Source organism: Crocodylus porosus, unplaced genomic scaffold, assembly GCF_001723895.1.
Source record: "Crocodylus porosus isolate Cpor-Errol unplaced genomic scaffold, CroPor_comp1, whole genome shotgun sequence".
NCBI lineage: Eukaryota > Metazoa > Chordata > Crocodylia > Crocodylidae > Crocodylus > Crocodylus porosus.
The window spans coordinates 32,592,942-32,598,504 of record NW_017728951.1 but is presented as its reverse complement, the minus strand read 5'-3'; the positions used below and the strand labels follow the sequence as shown (position 1 = coordinate 32,598,504).

The 5,563-nt window shown below is 46.4% G+C and overlaps 1 long non-coding RNA gene across 1 annotated transcript in view; it reads left to right on the top strand.

The window, feature by feature from the left end:
• The window catches only part of LOC109324359, a 6,003-nt gene extending 481 nt beyond the window's left edge, over window positions 1-5,522 (top strand). The window contains exon 2 of the long non-coding RNA XR_002104911.1: window positions 4,820-5,522. This is a non-coding gene — a long non-coding RNA (uncharacterized LOC109324359). The remainder of the gene's footprint in view (window positions 1-4,819) is intronic.
• The last annotated feature ends 41 nt before the right edge of the window (window positions 5,523-5,563 follow it).

Genomic DNA, 5,563 nt, shown 5'->3' with positions numbered 1-5,563 from the left:
CGCGGCGGAGCTGGCCCCGCGCTCCGCATCGCCACAACGGCCTCCTGCCCCGCGCTCAGGCGCCCGCCGCACGCCTGCCCGGCCAGCAGCCCGCGCCCCGGCGAGGAAATGCCGCATGAGGCTTCACGGCAACCAGTTTTAAAGCATCAGCGAAATTCCTGGAGTTTAAATGTGACCAGCTCGAGCCGGGGGAGCGCCCTGAGCAAACATATTCCTAATAGCCCTGGCTCTCACTAGGACAACTGTCCGCCTCCGACCCGGGCCGTCTGCCTGAAACACCAGCAGGTTGGTACCTCGTTCCCTTACTTGATGAACAAGTCTGGGAGTTTTCCAAAGTCAAATGTAAACCACACTAGGACCAGGGGACTCGGTCTTTGTGAACAGGGGCATTCATTTAGAACAGGGGTTTTCATTGGCAGACCCCTAAACATTTTTGAACGGCGGTGCAGACCTCTTTGAATTGTAAGTGTGGGTCTTCGTATACTTTTGGTTGATCAGAGTGATCTTGTGTGGACCCCTTGGACAGCCTGCAGCCCCCAAGCTGAAAACCACTGATTAACTCCAACCAGTGCACATCGTGTCACATATGGTAAAAATATAGATCTCCGACGCAACGGAGCACACTCGATTAAGTAAGGCTGCTCCGCGTGTGAGCTGACGTGCGCTGCGGCGTGTGCAGTTGTACGAGTGGTGAAATGCATATCAGCGCACAGAAAATGGAGGTGGTGAGCTTTTGAACTCAAACACCTTCAATGTGTTTTAGTTCAAAAGTACACTGCCATTTTCTTAGCACTGACACACATTTCACCATTTATACAAATGCATGCCCCACAGCACCGGGCACTTTTAAAAGTGCCTGGTGCTGCGGTGCAATTGGCAAAACTGCAGTTCTGGGCACCACACTTTAACAAGGCCGTAGTAACACCTGAGAGAGTCCAGAGACGGGCCACCCATATGTTCAGAGACTTGCGCAGCAAACCATAAGAGGAAAGGCTGAGGCATCTGGGACACTTCAGCCTGAAAAAAAAACAAGGCCGAGAGGAGACTCAGTAGCAGCTTACCGCTACATCAGAGGCATACATCGAGAGCTTGGTGAACAACTGTTCATCAGGGCACCCTTGGGGAAAACTAGGAATAACGGTCGAACTCCTGGAAGACCATTTCAGGCTCAACATAAGGAAATACTGCTTCACAACTAGGGTGTCCAGACTGTGGAATAAGCTCCCTCCAGAGGTGGTGCAATCACCTACCCTGGAAACCTTCAAGAGAAGACTGGACGGTCACTTCACTGGGGTCACCTGACCCCTGTTGGCTTTCCTGCTTGGTGCAGGGGACTGGACCCGATGATCTTCCAAGGTCCCTTCCAGCCATACAGTCTATGAAACTATGACAGGGGTTTTCAACCTTTTGGGGTCAGCGTACCTCTGGCGGCTAATCAAGAAGGAAGGAGTCCCTCAGCGGCCAGTCAACAAGTTGGGAAGGGGATTCCCCCAGGCTGATCAGCGATGGGGGCAGCGGGGAGGAGGTCCACCCCAGTTGAAAACCCCTGCTCTATTAAATACCCCAATATGCAAAATTCAGGTCTGTGAAAATTCAAATGCATGGCAGTAAAGATCAGGGGTGATGGGAGACAATAGGTGTGAGATAGGTAGGTGTGGGGAAGGAAGGGGAAATATTGACCTGATGATAGAACGTAGCTGGTACAAGGCAGACAGGTTACCAAGGGTTATCTAATGGCAGGCAAATTATAATGTGCCATAAATCCAATGTCGATATTTAAACCATGATTTTTTGAATCCAGGAGGTTGATGAAGTGAAGTTCATAGGCTCTTCTATAAAATGTGTTTTGTAAATTCCCTTTGAGAAGTAGAACTGAGAGATCAGACAGAGAGTGGTTGTGCTGCGAGAAATGTGCACCCACAGGTACACACTTTGATGGATTTCTGCTGTGCAATCATTCTGATACACTGTTATTTGGTTTCTTCTACATATTTTTCATCAGGACATTTAGTGCACTGGATGAGATATATTACATTTCTGGAGGTGTGAGATCCAGGAAAAGTGATGGTTTTGTTGTGGGGTATAGTTATTGTGGGGGTGGTGATGTGTTGGCAGGTTTTGCATTTTTTGTCCCAGCCTGGTCTGGATCCATTCAATGTGCTGTGGGCCATAGGAAGTTTGCTTCTGGTGATGAGGTTGTCAAGGTTTGGTGCTTGTTTAAAGGCTAGGATGGGGGATTCTAGAAAAATATCTTTAAGAATTGGGTCTTCTTCTAGTACAGCTGCAATTGTTTGAGGATTTTCCATATAGGTTCCAGGGAAGGCTGGTATGTCATAACTAGTGGTGTGTGATTAGTGGGTATTTCCTTTTTGTGCTGCAGCAATTCCTCATGTGGTATCTGGGTGGCTCTTTCAAAACTACTCTCTCTTTCTGGAGGAGTGTCCTTATTGTGTGAAAGACCTTTTGACATTTGTAAGGTGACACTCTTGGGTATTCTCTTCAGTGCAAATTTGGTGGTACCAGAGAGCTTGACTATGTTACAGATTTCTTTGGATGCGTAGGGCAGGGGTAGGCAAAATACAGCCCACAGAGGGGCTTTGTCCAGCGTACAACAGGTCCTTTGGTCCTGCCTAGCAGAGGCACCACCGGGTCATGGCATGTCCTACTGGCCCCTGAGCACACAGCGGGGCTGGGGTGACTCCACGGTTGTACTGCCTTTCTAGACAGGGCAACAGTGGCTCCTTCTGGCAGCTGCTGGCCCCAGCTCCATGACACTGGTGGGGACCCACACATGCAGCACCCCGCCCCCAAATGTACTGTGCCTGCTCTGGGCTTACCTGTCTGGGCTCAGCAGCAGCAGCAGTGCAAGGCAGAAACTGTTGCTTGGTGTATGGGGAAAAGCAGTCCCTCCCCCCTTACCACAGTGCAGAGCAGCCACAGGGCAGCCCAGAGGGGCCCCTGTTGGTGGCAGCCAGAAGGAGCACCCTAGCCCCACTGTGGCAGGATGTGCTACAGTAGGGTGGTGCAGAGTGGACACAGGGCAGGCTGGGACTGCATGCTGCTGGCTGTGTTGGGCACATGGGCTTTGGGCTGTTGCAGGGCAAGGTCAGGTGCTGAGCGGCTCAGGGGGTGCATGTGGGAGGCTTCCATGCACACCCCACAACCACACCCTCCCCCATACACAATCACACACCCCACAAACACCGCACCCATTCATACCCCTCCCTTCCTCCACACTCACACCCATGTGCCTCCTTGGGGAGCCCTGCTCACTGCTACATGCACACACACCCCCAGCCACCCTCCCCCTGCACAAACCCCATACCCACCCACATTCACACATAACCCCACATCCACCTACAGCCCTTCAGAAATCCCATACTCACCCCCACCCATACCTCTCTGCACCCCCCATACCCACCACATCCCTCCACACCCCCCCAATACAAGTAAGATTTCATTTTTAGCATTATGAAATCACTTCTATATACATAGTGCAGAAATCAGGATTCTTTTTTCAAATTAAAATGTTATTAAGGATGTTTGATTTTTAGTATATAACTTTTTTTTCTGGCTCCAAGATGGCAAAGCCTCTTCCCAAAAGAAGGGACTTCTGGTGGCAAAGGTCAGAGGTTAGAGGCATGGGATTTCCAGTTCCAATAAGGTGACTAGGGGTGCAGCATGAGTCAAGGGACAGGGCCACCCTTGTGACCCTCAACAGCTCACCAAAACTGGTTGAGTGACTCTCTATCTGAAGTAATTGCCCAGCCCTGGTTTAGGGTGATTGCTGGTTCTGTGCAGATATGTATGTTGGTCTATGGTTTTCTTATATATGGTGGTTTGTATTTTGCCATTCTAGATATCATCTAAAATACATTACATATACTAACATTGCACATAGAATGTAGTCTAGAGAAGGCCAAATTGGCCTGTTTTCATCACCAACAGGCCCAGATTACAGAGAAATCACTGTAGTCAGCTTTGCTTGGCTGAGTTGCTTTCCTTGAGAGCGTGCCCATGTGCATACATTTCATTTAAGATGGTCATGTGCCCATAAACAAGTGTTGTTTTGTTTAGCTTGTTAGACACCATATTTTATTAGATAACATGGCATCCTTAAGTCATATCAAGTAAAATCTAATGTGGATAGTTATAGTTTTTACACTTGATAACAGATGAAGGTTAACATGACTAGATGCTTAGTTTACTACAACTTGCTAACATGGGTGAAAACCTACAAACTACTTTGTCCATGGTAGGATCTTACCATGCTAACCAACGCACAGTAAAACAAAATGCAAGCAGCTATACCCTAATGAAAAAAAAAAGACATCTGAGAAGCCAATGTAACTTTCCTATAACATTTTCATTCTTCTGTCTCAGTCTTGATGGATAAATTAGGTCAGTTTCTCAATTGTGTTGGCTCATTCAGATTACCTGAACAGAACTGAAAAGCCCTCCTAATTTTTGCATGTTATTAGGCATCAAGAGAGCTTTTCAACTCTATTGAGCTTATTCATTTTACTGTATTAAACTAACACAATTAAAATATATATTTTGTTCATCAGTGCAGGGTATACATACCAACTCTTATCTCGCTCTTCTACTCTTGAGAACAAAAAGATAACTAGAGCCTTTTTTGGGGGAGGGGCAGCATAACAAAAAGCTACTAAGCAAACAAATTACTGACATAGATAAGGCTAGGAATCTCTGTGGATTGATTAATTTTCCCCAAGAATAAATGCTTGGTTTTCTGTTTATTTTTTTTTAGTAGTAATGAAATTTAATTCATGTTAATTTGAGTGTGTTCTCTTCATAGACCTGCATAGAAGATGGACAGCTTTATAATACGTTTTCATTCTAGGCTAATGGAATCTAGCAAGTATGAACGGGTGCACTTTCTAATATTAATAGAAATGTTAAAAGAACAAAAGAAATAACGGAATATGGTCTATTTCCATGTGCCTGTAAGTAATCCTGGTTTGGAATCTGCACATCCTGGATGAGATCAGAAAAACAAAAGACCTCTCTGCTCAGCATAAACATTAAAAACTCTGGAGCATTTTTCATGAGAAAGTGTTTGGCACAGAGTGGTGATTACTGTTTGGTTGCTGTCTTCTACCGCAGATTTTGTTGCCATTTACTGGCACCACGTGCAGCTTGTATAAAACAAGTACAAAGCTCCAGCTGACTTCAATGGAATCCAGCTGACTTCTACAGACTCAAGACCATGTTATGAATTTCACTGCTTCAGAACAACAACAGAATCCTGAGACTCACACTTAGGTCAAGTGTCCTGAACAGTCACAGGTAAACTTGCAGCAGGGAGAACTGCTCTTCCTAGGTCATGGGGAGAAAGGAATGATTCTCAAGAGATATTGATGTCTAGTTTCTTTAGTCTCAACCTGCAAATGCCCTACCTCTAGCTGCACTCTACAATTAGACATATGGCATGCTTTGTAGAGATTCCCTGTGCATCCATCTTCCCCAATACTGTGGAAGCATATTTCTGCTGACTGGGAAAAAAAGGTATATTTTGTCCCGTGTGCAGAGCTGATGAGGA